Source organism: Ictalurus punctatus, chromosome 16 (genome assembly GCF_001660625.3).
Source record: "Ictalurus punctatus breed USDA103 chromosome 16, Coco_2.0, whole genome shotgun sequence".
In the NCBI taxonomy this organism is placed as follows: domain Eukaryota; kingdom Metazoa; phylum Chordata; class Actinopteri; order Siluriformes; family Ictaluridae; genus Ictalurus; species Ictalurus punctatus.
Genome location: NC_030431.2, coordinates 1,307,501 through 1,320,793, shown reverse-complemented (window position 1 = coordinate 1,320,793; position 13,293 = coordinate 1,307,501). Strand labels below are relative to the sequence as shown.

The window sequence follows — 13,293 nt, the reverse complement described above, 5'->3', positions numbered from 1 at the left end:
CATTTCAAGAGTAAAGCCAGGAGGATATCTGGCCATGCGGAGAACGTGAGAAAGGAACACGCCCACACCGCAGCGTGGCTCGCGCTCTGTCCACAGATCCGGCGGCGACGTTCTTTCAGATATCCGCAGTTTTCAAACATCAGCACTTTCTGTTCTGTTTGTCTTGGATCTAGGAGAGAAACGCACCGCACTCGGATTGTCTGGCTTCACTCGTCTACCTGCATGGGCTCTGTGCGTACCCATATACACCTTGTGTGTTTCGCTCCTTTGCATATTGGATTGCTGTCAGAATGCACATATTGTCTCTGGCTGTTATTCTGTTCTCACTTAGTCACACGAGGCCTCAGCTCCCAGGGTGGGAACATGATGACATCATCATTCTCTCTCTCTCTCTCTTTTTTTTTTTTTCACCTTCTTTTTAAGAGAAGCACAGACAGTTGGCAGTTGGGTGAAACCATGGCCAAAAATCTGGAAGGTTCTGGCAGAGAGATAACGCTAGGCTGGTTCGATTATTGTTTTGTTCACCTCGACTCGTGCTATGGTTCATTTCCGTCGCGGTCGTTTTAGCGGGGTGGGACACGGCCAGAACACGCCATGCTTTACGTCTTCGAGGGCAGGAAAAAAAAAATGCCCCCTCCACGTTCTGAACGCATACGAACCACGAGACGTTGCACAGAGACGTGAAAGACAGTGGGCCTTGTTGTTCTCCGTCTCAAAGTTGTGTTAGGTGAGATGGCCTTTAATTAGTGTTGTGGAACCGTCTGTGACCCGGGCTTCACCCAGGGAGAGGGTCTGAGAGGGAGTCATGCCCCCCTTAATTATTTTTGCACACGCCTAGCGGGAGGCCGCGTCCATAGATTCCACCTCTGTCTATAGGAAGAGTGTGTGTGTGTGTGTGTGTGTGTGTGTGTGTGTGTGTGTGTGTGTGTGCGCGCGCCTCCGAAAAGGTCTGCTCCTCTCTCAGTACTAGCGTGAAAGAAAAGAGAGTGAATCGGTCACTCCAGTGATTTTATTTATTTTTTTGCTTTCTTTCTTTGTCTTTGTTTTTCTGTCTTTCTTTCTGTTTCTTTCTGTCTGTCTATCTTTCTGTCGCTTTCTTTCTGTTTCTTTCTGTCTATCTATCTTTCTGTCGCTTTCTTTCTGTCGCTTTCTTTCTGTCTTTGTCTTTCTTTGTCTTTCTTTCTGTCTTTCTTTCTGTCGCTCGTTCTTTCTGTCTGTCTTTCTTTCTGTCCCTCTTTCTGTCTTTGTGTCTTTCTTTCTGTCTTTGTCTTTCTTTCTGTTGCTTTCTTTCTGTCTTTGTCTTTCTTTCTGTCGCTTGTTCTTTCTGTCTGTCTTTCTTTCTTTCTGTCCCTCTTTCTGTCTTTGTCCCTTTCTTTCTGTCTTTCTTTCTGTCTTATCTACATTTCTTTCTGTCTGTCTTTCTGTCGTTGTCTTTCTGTCTCGCTCTCTTTGTTTTTCTTTCTGTATTTGTCTTTCTTTCTGTCTTTCTTTCTGTTTGTCTGTCTGTCTTTCTCTCCGTTTGTTTTTTTTCTGTCTTTCTTTCTTTCAGTTTGTCTTTCTGTCTTTATTTTTGTTTTTGTTTTTTTTTTTGTCTATCTTTGTCTTTCTGTCCGTCTTCCTTTCTTTCTTTCTTTTTAATAATGTCCTTTATAGGGTTACGCCAGCTGACCAGACACCATCACTCATCCTCTATTTTTATATGTTTAACTCGTCTGTGTGCCCCAGCTTTGGCCAAACTCCCCTTTTGTCCTTCCCTCTTGACAGATGCCATCTGCTGAAAGAGAAGCTCGGAGACAGGCAGTTTGTTAGAAACGTGACCGAGCTTTGAACGCAGCACCTTTTTGATTCTTATTACAGCCGTGTCAGAAGTCCAGCCGTCGGGTCATTTATTTAATTCGCTCGCTTTATTCTCTCGCGCCGGTAACCGGATCTCATCAGCAGAGACAGTCGCTCTGTACGACACAAACACTTGTCCGCTGCACGCATCTGATTTATCAAACGTTTACCGAACATTAAAAAGCACTTCCAGTCCACTTTGCCGTACTCCAAATAGATATTGTCTTAATGTGAGAGTTGTTAATGTTTGGCACAGTGGGAAGAGGACCCTCCAGGGCCATTGTCTCTGCTGTTAATGTGTATTAACACGGAGGAGCTGGAGCTCACGAATTAAACTCGCCCACATTGTGCCGCTGCAGCTCGGTTTTAGAGGACAGTGGTCCGATAAAGTCGAAACATCGTGCGCGCTACTTCATGTCTGCTCATGAGACTCTCGCCGGGGCGGTACGAGCCGAGTCTGTCTGTCTGGCATATTTCCCGTTTGCTTTGCTCGTCAGCGTGGCGTGAAGCACCGAGCGCTCTTCAGCTACCTGCCAGCAGCGACACCTCCTCTCTTGTTAAATCAGCAGCGTGTTGAAAGGAGGGATTTACCTGGGATTCTCCTCTGAGCCGACACGTCTGCCTGCCCGAGACTCTGTCTTACCTCCGCTGCAGGCAGCTAATGTTTCTGCCTGTCCACCTGAGACGAGCGCGCGCACAATAAGCTGCGATCTCGCAGTATTAAAACAATTACTCGGCTTTCCTCGTACTACACGGCACACGATAAGCACGGCTAATCTCCGCGTGTTAGCCGAGCTGGATTGGGTTGCGATGTCGCAATCGACAGCTAGTGCGAGGAGAAACGCCAACCCTTTCACCACAGGGCTTCAGCTATTATGCATGGCAGGATTTTATGCAGCTGAACACTATACGTGGCGTGTTGGCATTTTAGATTCGGAGATAATTAAGGGAGCTCGGAATGGCGTCGCGTTAAAGCGTCCTTGCAGTGTTCACTAGCCTTAAAAGGGCGCCGAGGGAGAGCCGAGCGGCGTGCTTAATCCCGCCGTCAGGTGGTAACGTGAGCTGCCGAGTAGCGCCTGCTAACCGTGTTTATGAGATGGGTCGTGTGTTCGTGCAGTCGGAATGTGGGAGGGGGAGAGAGGGCGAGTGCGAAAGAGAGAGCGAGATGGAACATACTGTGGGTGAAGAGTGAGTTATACACACACACACACACACACACACTCTCTCACAGACAGACTCTCTGTGGGAGCTTGCACAGTGCTCTGGGCGTTCACACCCACCCCTGCAGGTTCACAGCCTGCAACGTCATTATACTCGCCGACGGATTAAAACCGCTCCGTGCAAGTGGAGGGTAGGGATGTCGCATTGCTTTCCTGAAATAAAAGTTCAGCTAGTAGTAGGGCTAGATGACCAGGTACACAACATGCGTCCTTGACGGTACGTTACATAGGGTACAACACTACAGCGTAGTGGATTTTATGCCCAGTAAAAGGCCATTTCAGATTCAGCCATAAAGCAGAGTGGCTCAAATAGAAGCCTAGTGTCAGTCGTTTACTACGCATATGTAATTTTCATTCTGTTCGCACTTTTCAATTCGATATTAGATCAGGAAATCGCATAGCAAAGCATTTGTTTTTATCTTCATAGAAATAGAAGAGCTAATATTGAGATAAAACATGTTAGGAAATGCTTGTTTCCACAGGCATTGGGTGGCTAATGGTGGCTTTTTTTAAATTTTCTTTTTCTTTTTTGGTAAATATTAAAAGGGGAGGGCGCACGGTGGCTTCGTGGTTAGCACGTTCGCCTCACACCTCCAGGGTCGGGGGTTGGATTCCCACCGCGGCCCTGTGTGTGCGGAGTTCGCATGTCCTCCCCTTGCTGCGGGGATTTCCTCCGGGTACTCCGGTTTCCTCCCCCAGTCCAACTGGGGGAAAACAGCCCCCAAATCAAAACAGTGGATGAAATTACACTTAAAAGCTTTCAAATCTTTCAGAATAATCCAAAAACCACTTCCCTCCGCTAATGTGCGCTAATTTCCTACGCTCGTTTCCTACAGATGGCACAAAGACATTAAATAGGTCCTTTTGGTAGGAGGGAAGTAAATGAGCTGTCAAAAAGTAATTACGGTACTGCATGCAACTGTTCAGGAAATTTATTAACATAGCCACTAAAAGCACAGGCTTTAAAGCAGGAGTTCTTGAACTTTCTACAGCCAGGGATTGAATTCAATATAAAAAAAAAAAAAAAGAAAGATATATTCTACAGACCTCCTTTCGGATTGAGACAAATGACTCTGCTATCTATCTATCTATCTATCTATCTATCTATCTATCTATCTATCTATTTATTTGTTGCTGAAGATTTCACACACAGCTTACACCAGGTACACGGGGTTAACGAGTAGCTCTTATACGTTTTATATTACATAAACAGCACCTAGATTCAGGGTGGGATTATTTTTAAACCATTTAAGATTTAAATTCAACTGACTCGGCGTGCAACTTTGAATAGTTTTCATTTCGAGAACTACGCGTCCATGAAATCAGTTTTGTCGCCAATGGCAACTGATCTCCGGTAAGAGTGGCAATCCGAGAGAAGAGAAGAGAAGAGCAGATCGGCTTTTTTTCCCCATTTTGTTGAACTTTTAAAGGATTTTTTTTTTCCCTTCTAATCTCCAGGGACATGTCATGAGCGATCGTTCTAATCTTAATGACATCTCTGTTGCTATGGCGACAATAGAGTGAGGAAAGGAGAACAACTCATTTACACTCTTACTATGAACTTTAAAAAAAAAAATAATTTTTTTTTTTACTAGTCACCTAGTTTATCGAGTTTATCTCCTAAAGCTCCGGAAGCACTTAAGGATTCGCACACGCGGTTGTTTGAATCGAATCCTGATGCGTTTTCACCCTCTGTATGTTTGTTTAGGAAGGCGAGAACGCAGCAAAGCAGGTTCAGGTGTGAAGCAGGACATTTCAATCTGAGGACGTCTGAGCAAGGAGGTCTCGGTCAAGGTCCAAGTAAACGCTAGAACGATTCGATTTGGGTGAGAAAGTGAGTCGACTCCTGAATCAACCCGGAGTTTCAGGAAGTGAATCAAGTTGAGGCAAAGGACCGAACTGTAGAGGTTTGGAAATACTGTGAGCTCGGGATATTCGGACAAATAAACGAGTAGATGGAATATACACGATGTTTTAAAGTAGTTATTTATATTTGTAGAATAATTGTGTATGTTCTTGAGCACCGACTCAAACTGAGTCGTTCTTTGAGCTCAGGGGATTTTTATGATTTCTACGCACACTTGGTAAAGATTTGTTTTAGTTTTTATGTTAGAGAGTTTTATTAGTATGAATTCAGCCCTGCACATTTGTTTTATTATGTGCATTATGTGAAAACACACCAAATCGTCCTTAAAGACACGACGGCCGTGGAGGCTTTATTTATTTATTCATTCATTCATTCATTCATTCATTCTTCACGTGTATATACTGTATCCGTTGGAATGTGTATCTTTTGCTTAGTTCAGCTTAGGTCGATGTCAGAGTAGCTCGACTAGCAGCGCCCTCGTCACAGTGTTTTGTTTGAAATCCGCCGGTGTCCTGTTACACGTAAAACCTCAGTTCGTCACACCTCCTTTTGTGAAGCAAAGCAGGGCCTCGCCTCACTCAGGTGTGCCATCAAAAGAAGCTTTCAGCGCTTCCCTCACGGCTTTTCCTTGGCGGTGTACGGGACGGGATTAGTCATCGGGGTTTGTGTGCTGAGCTGTTTTGCAGAGTACGTTATCTCTCCCGAGTATCCACTTAGAGCGATGCCTGATAGCTTGGCGTGATTTGCGAGGAGAGCGGTTTAGTCACAGCCCCTGCCCGTAGGAGTGCGCCGATCTAATTCGTAAGTGCATTAGTGTGCGGAGAGATAAGACGAATAGAGATACAAACGAGCGCCGCGTTAAAAAAAGAGTAGAAGGTGGAGACAGGAGTGTGTCGGGGGCCAGCGCTTTGATTGCATTTGTCTTTTTATTTGGCAGCATGGCAGTTGCTGCAGATGCAGGACAAACTCTGAACAGCTGTGGAGTTCCTCTCCGTTCTCCACGTTCTCCTCTTACACGGCCTGGCTGCTTCCCTACACGCACGCCGCCGAGAATAGAGCTCCACACAGAGCAGACCGGACAGCTGCTCAGACCGCTCTCTCCGTGTGAAAAGTGACCCTTCCTTTTATCTCGGCGCATTGCACAAATTCAATTGTTAGCCAGTAGACTTTAATAGGCCCCTGTGATCTTTAAATGCTACTTTATATAGCATTCTATGCTATTAGCTATTATCATCTCGTACAAAAGGAAAATGGTGTGTGTGTATACATAACGTACGCAAAAAAAGAAAGAAAAAAAACGCTGTATGTGTCCTTTATCCTTGCGCGTATCAGACTGTTAATTAGCAGACTTCTTGGAACTCCGTGTGCGCGTGAGTGGAAAAACTGCAAATTGTGTGGAAAGCTTCTTAAGGCTTGCAACAATGCGGCATCATTTCATTTATTCTGACGTTCGGTCACACGTCGTGATTTAATTGCTCGTAGAGTGTCTGTGGTTCCTCGCAGTTCATCTGCAGTGTTTTAGTGGCCCCTAGGGGACGACGTTTAGCCGGCAAGCTTGCACACTCGGGCTGCTGATGTCTTAGCTATTTCTAGACAGTTGTACACGTGACATGGAATTTTAAGCAAAGCCGAGCAGAGTTTCGAGCAGAGTTGTTCAGGATACCGCATCACAGGACAGGACAGGGTGAAACACTCGGAGGAAAGCGCTGTCCACCGTCTTCCGCATACCCGAGCTCACAGAAGCCCACGGTTGGAAGATATTTTCTTCATGTTTTAGACTCCCAGGTTTCAGCCAGGTACAGTATCACGAGTGCGTCAGACGACGGCAGCCAGAAGAATCGGTGTGTCCCGTTCTTGAGGATTTAGAGCTCTAGGGCTTTGGAAAGGGCAGAGGTTTGCGTGATAATAGTGCTGTCTTCTCCCTTTGTGCTGCACCCTGCCTGTCAGTAATCAAAGCCTCCACAGGCTCGTCACTCTCGTGTCTGTCTAATCCTTCCAGATTGCATAATTACAGGCTGTTGGGCCCGCATACAGTCGGAGTAAGTGGAGCTTTGATTCCGCGCATCCGTTTCACCAGCCTGGAGCAATCGCGTCAAGCGCATCGTAGCACGAGCTCAGCTATGACAACACTCCTTCACCTGCAAAACCCCCCCCCCCCCCCCCCCAAAACAGGTGGACAAGCAGGCAAGGTGATATTTACCAACCCTGAAGAACCTGACTCCATATTGGCTTTTTACGGTGAACATAGGATAATATAGAATCCTTAGACTACAACCCCAATTCCAAAGAAGTTGGGGCGCCGTGTAAAGTGTAAATAAAAACACAATGCAATGATTTGCAAATCTCATAAACCCCCATATGTTGTTCTCAATAGAATAAGGAAAACATATGAAATGTTTAAACTGAGTCAAATGTACCGTTTGAAGAAGAAGAAGGAAAAAAAAAGGTCATTTTGAATTCGATGGCTGCAACACGTCTCAAAAAAGTTGGGACTTTTCAGTCTTTCCTCTTCAGAACCAATTCAGTTCAACAAATGCGGCCGTGAAATTCAAAATGACCTCATTTTTCTTTTCTTGTTTTTTAAGCCTGACTGCTGGAGTGTTACGCCGAGGAGATTTCTAACACCAGCGTGTCTTACTTATCAGGCTTGTGTAATCAGGCATCTTTTTTTTTTTCTTTTTTCTTTTTCCCTTCCCCAGTGCGTCATACGCTTTTGTTTGCTTTGTCACCTCTTTAACGAGCATTCATCTTCTGATTAATGATGCGATGTCCTGGGAAAGCATACATACACTGCCACTCTCTTTGCCGTATGAAGAAAATATGATGTATCACCTTTCTGTTAGAAAACGCTCAAGGGCACAGTGTGGCACCAGGCCACGTGGAGATCAGCAGAGAGAAGATAACTTCACGGCTTTAGACGCGCCGCTGCACACGACAGGCCGAGTATTGTGTCTGCCGAGCTAGCCGATATTCTCCAGTAATCTGATAAGAAGCCCAGGCGATTTACAACCTTACTGTCTGGAGTTATTGTTCTTTTCTTTTTTCTTTTACGAGGCACGAGGCTGCTGGAGCAGCGTTACAGACAGACTCGTAACGCCTGCTTCATGATGAGATTACAATAATACCATACAAACATCACCATCACGTCATTACAATTCCTGTGTCGTAATGACTGGATGAGGTTTTATCGTGTGTATCTTTGGTAATGGGACCGCCTTTAATTAGCTTTGAGTAATACGCAACTTTCTCAGTAAAAGATAGGCGCTAAGGTGAGCCCGATGGTTAGGAAAAGGTAGTAACGTGTTCATGGGCCGAATTTGTTTTCAGGAGCGATGATCCCTTTCGGAGTAAACCGCGGACGCTCTCGGAACAGTCCAGAAATCAGATCATGGTAATTTAGTCATCTGTTCTGGGTTTTATTTTTGGGTGGGCGGGGGTTGGGGGACGAGCAGTTCGGAGCACGTAGCTCCTTAATGACAGCCGTGTGACGGCAAAACAGCGGCGAAAGAGAGGGCCTCTGACTGACACTGTCACGCATCAGGTGCTTCTAATTTATCCAGCCTGGTCTTGAAGAATGGGTCAGTAGTCTCATGAGGTAGTGTGTGTGTGTGTGTGTGTGTGTGTGTGTGTGCACATTTTAGTATCTGCACATTTAACAGACTCTCTCTTGTATTTTCCAGAGGGAAGTTCTCAAAGCCATTCATCAATCCAGTAGGATTAAGTGTGTATCAGTTCATTGCCGGGACTGTTGTTTCTGAATTCGGTTGCTAACACCCCGTCGTCGAGCGTGTCACACGCCTGTGATTAATGTGTGGGCGGAAATCATTCGTCAAGCCGAGTATGTACTTTGCAGACAGCTATCCCTGTAAAGCAGACTAAAAATAATTTCTGAGCAATATATATATATATATAAAATATGTATATGTATGTTCTTTTTTTAGCGTTTTGCGTTCATCTCATTATCTCCCGTCGTGTCGTGGGAAGCTGAGCCCCCGGTTTTACAGTAAGTGAGGGAGAGATCTTTCAGAGATGGATAGCGTTTCCAGTGTTTATTGACTGCTGAGAGAAAGCTTCAGACGGCAGGGATATAGAGATACATTAGCAAAGCCAAAAAAAAAAACAGAAAAGAAAATAGAGCACGCTCTTGACGAGAGGAAGAGGAGAGGAAGGCATCACGCCCCACAGACAGCCAGACTTATCGATCGCTCCCGATCTGCCACTCTCTCGAACCCACTTCCTGTGTTTTCAGAACCCAGCACAACAGCAGGGCAAAACACACATAATTGGGTTTTATCGTCTGATCATCAGAGCCTTTTATAGTCTAATCATTCTACGTGTTACAGGCTGCGCATTACAGCCTGACGCATATCGCATTAAAGCGCTGCAGACAGAGAGCTGGAGAGAACGAACGCGAGGTCTGCTGACGCGCTGTTTTCCGACGCCCGATGTCAACATGATGTGCAAGTCGAAGCACTTTGCTAATTTATTGACATTTCCTCCCCCTTTGTAAGACAAGCTCATCAGTGCTCAGACTTGTGAAGGTTTGAAAGAGAAATGGAAACCGATGCCACGCTGCGAACTCAGGATGTTCTCGATTGAGCTAATTACTTGCACAGGCTCTCATCGTTAGACGCAGAAGAAGCCTCTTCGTCGTGCTTTCCGCCCGTCAGGTTGTAATCCTCTGTAAATTTTCGTCTGGGAATGCGTCTCGGCGCACGGCTCGGGCTGGGAGATCGGACAGAAATATCCTGCCGCCATTCACGGCATCTCTACAGTAGGCCTATACGACATGCACCGTGGTATACAGGTCTGCGGACAGTTTCCCAGCGATACACTAGTGCTGCATTTATAAACAAACAAAAAATAATAATTATGTGGATGCTTTTATATAATGTCTACAAAAAAAATTCATTACAAAACTTTATTACCGAAAAGATGGAAAAAAAATTCAAATGTCTTTAAAAAAAAAAAAAAAAAAAAAAAGACAGATAATAGATAATGAACAAAAGTTTAATTTCTAGCATCCAGATATCCGGTATCGGGCCAATAAGATCAGAAAACAGTGGATTGGATATCGGAGAAAACACATCGGATATCAGATATTGAATAGGCGCACGGCAGCTTAGTGTCCCACCGTGGCCCTGTGTGTGTGGAGTTCGCATGTTCTCCCCGTGCTGCGGGGGTTTCCTCCGGGTACTCCGGTTTCCTCCCCCAGTCCAAACACATGCATGGTAGGCTGATTGGCGTGTCTAAAGTGTCTGTGTAGTGTATGAATGGGTGTGTGTGAGATTGTGCCCTGTGATGGACTGGCTCCCTGTCCAGGGTGTACCCCGCCTTGTGCCCGATGCTCCCTGGGATAGACTCCAGGTTTCCCCGTGACCCTGAAGAAGGAGTAAGATGGATAGATGGTATATTGAATAGTTTAAATAATTACAGATATAGACTGATAGCTGACGTCTGACGCCTTTTCTGATCACGTGATTTTTATTTGGGTAGTTGTTGTTGTTTTTTTAACCGCAGCTCAGTCTTGTATGCCGTTTGTAATTGTTCATCCAGTTAACAGTTTAGTGAACATTCCATTCTCCAGTTAAAAAGTAAATTAAACACAAGAAATGTCTCGAAGCAGATTTACAGAATGGAAGGAGTCCATGTGACGGCTGTAACGATCACGGTCCCGTTATTTCCACCCCATTGCACTTCAATGATGTAGAAAGTGCGCAGTGATTTGAGGCAGATGTGAGGAAGTGAGAGAGCAGTGCCTCCGCCAAACTACCCCCCACCCCCGAACCCCACACGATAATCAAAACCCCACACTGAGATAACAAGGGAAATTCTCATTCTCAATATATATATATATATATATATATATATATATATATATATATATATATATATATATATATACACACAGTGAGGGAAAAGAGTATTTGATCCCCTGCTGATTTTGTACGTTTGCCCACTGACAAAGAAATATATATATATATATATATTGAATCATGTCAAATGTAAATAAATAAAGAATTTTTAGCTAGAATTATAAGAGATGTAGGTATTTACACAAAAATTCTTCATCTATGTGTAGTTTCTGTCTAAACACTTAAGGGCAGCGATAGCTCAAAAGTGAACTAATCGCCTCTCACGTAAAGTTAAAGTAGCGCAGGATAATCCGCGTTATGTCCTTCCCAGTACCGGATAGGCTTCTGCTTCCATTTCCCAGTAATTTCCTGGGAATTGTACGAGCTCGACTCCGGCATGAGCCTTCTCAAGATTTCGACCAAGTTCGCGTTCGAAATCCTTCTCGGTTAATTAGCGTTTAATTCCAGCGTAAAGGTGTGAACTCGTGTCTCAAACCGCGTCGTTTAAACGGGCGCTGATCTTTGTGGGATTCGATCACGGACGGAGATGATCAAGAACGATGTGAATGCATGTATAAACGTCGGACTTCCGACTTATTTGTAATCAGGGAGTCTGGTTATGCGGACACGCCCCTACCTCCCTACCCTGCGTGACTTAAACGCTCTCGGTCAGCAGCGTGCACACGTTCTTGCCTTATGCACGGCGTTCTCTATTGATTTTGCCCAGATGCTGCATACCGTTAATCCCCTCCCATTATTATGAGTCGTGTATGTGAAGTTTTCATTAAAATGACTTCAGGCGGCTTTTGAGGTAGACACACGAATGTGTTTTTCGGCTTGCGCACTTCACGTGCACATACCATTGGGGTTTTTTTTTTTTTGTTGGGTCGTTTTGTTTACTTATCGTTCGTTTATGTACATGTGAGATATCAGATGTACGATAACAGCAAGCTTATGCGCTGTTATGGCAGTATTTGTCTAATTAAGCACAATTCTGACTTGCATGATGTGGGATTATTTGAGCTAGGGCTATTCAAGAAGCAGCGTATTGGCAGTATACTACACAGACTCTTATTGCAGCGTTATTTCACTGCTTCGATTGCAAGCTTAGTACTTATACATAAAATATATTGGGTGAAAACAATAGAAACAAAATATATACCATTTTTATAGTCTTTCTTATTTATTTATTTATTTATTTATATTTTATAATTAGCCCTTGCAGGTGACCACAAAAGGGCATTTTTTTTTCTTCTTTTTCTTCTATCCCTAATACTGTCTATCTGTAGTGTTTTTCATGCTTAAAGACACCTCTTGGGCGCTGTCGAAAAACTCCATCTTGGGAAAAAATCTGTCAGTTTCGCAGGTAGTCATCTGAACGGAGCGCCCGGAAATTCAGCTTAAGCAGCCGGGTAAGCCGAGTCTGAATACGCAGAACTTTCCCTCTATAAATACGATATATCTAACTTCAACCGGCCACTAAACTAGAACTATAAACTAACGGTGGTGCTTAAAAAGAGGATACTGCAGGTACAATTCCATTAGAAGTGAGATGTATATTTTTGTAAATAAATAAATAAATAAGACCCAGCTCGGAGCGTTTCTCATGGCCTTCTGAAGAACAAAGTGGCCAGATGAGAGGTTGTGAGCGGTATCAGATGTGCCGCAGGGGCCGTAGAGTAGCGCACACATCTCCGGAACGTTCTGCTCCGCTAACACAGTCTGGCTGAGGTCTGTGGGAGAGCTGACACACACACACACACACACACACACACACACACACACACACAAGGTGCATTTATAAAGATAGTGCTGCTGTAGCGTACACATCTGCTTTCTCAAGAGCTGCCAGGTTCATTTGGAAGAGCGAGGCTTATCTACAATGCATTATTTATTATTGTTGCGGAAGGAAGATTCTCAGACTTGGTGATAAAAGAAAGGTCAGGAGACAGGTGTGGGTTCAGAGCGCATGGAGAGTCCAGTGTACTGTGAGAAACACATTCCTACCGTCCGGATGTCTCTGTATCAGTAAGTTCTGGAGTTCTTTTTATTACTAGGAGGCTTTTATTTGTTTGTCACTGTGACTTTTTCACTTTCCCTCTATATGTATATGTATAAACTTCTGTCTTTCCCAGAGAAAAAGGCGTGGCCTCTGCACCAGTCAGTATCACTAAAGGAGGCGTGGCCTCCTTCTTCTCAAAGGTAACACTTTCCTTTCAGTGAAAATAACCCACACCGGTGGTTCTCGCCAGCGTCGTCTCGGACCCAGTGTGTTCTGTCGGGCAAACGTTCAGGAACAGAAATCACCGTTGGTCCAAGACGTTGTTATATTATTGGAACTTGTTAATATTCACGAAATAAATCCGTACAGAGAGGGTATGTGGAATTTATTTTACTGTTAAAGGAGTTCCTGTCTATGAAATGTTTGAGAACCCCTGGTTCACACAATACTAAATGACGTTGTACTGCAGTGTACTGAATTGAGAGTTATTATACTGCTTTAAATGTAGAGACG

At 44.5% G+C, this 13,293-nt stretch overlaps 1 protein-coding gene across 10 annotated transcripts in view; it reads left to right on the top strand.

Moving 5' to 3' along the window:
* bmpr1bb (bone morphogenetic protein receptor, type IBb) overlaps positions 1–13,293 on the top strand; it is a 65,152-nt gene that overhangs the window by 19,209 nt on the left and 32,650 nt on the right. For 3 of the 10 annotated variants that reach the window (XM_047160761.2, XM_053686744.1, XM_047160762.2), the window contains one exon: positions 4,765–4,963. The exons of 2 other annotated variants lie outside the window; for them this stretch is intronic. The gene's annotated coding sequence lies outside the window, so the exon portion shown is untranslated. Of the gene's footprint in view, positions 1–4,764; positions 4,964–12,188 lie in introns of those variants that run through there. 5 more of the 10 variants (XM_047160763.2, XM_047160766.2, XM_047160768.2 and 2 more) reach the window with 4 other exon arrangements.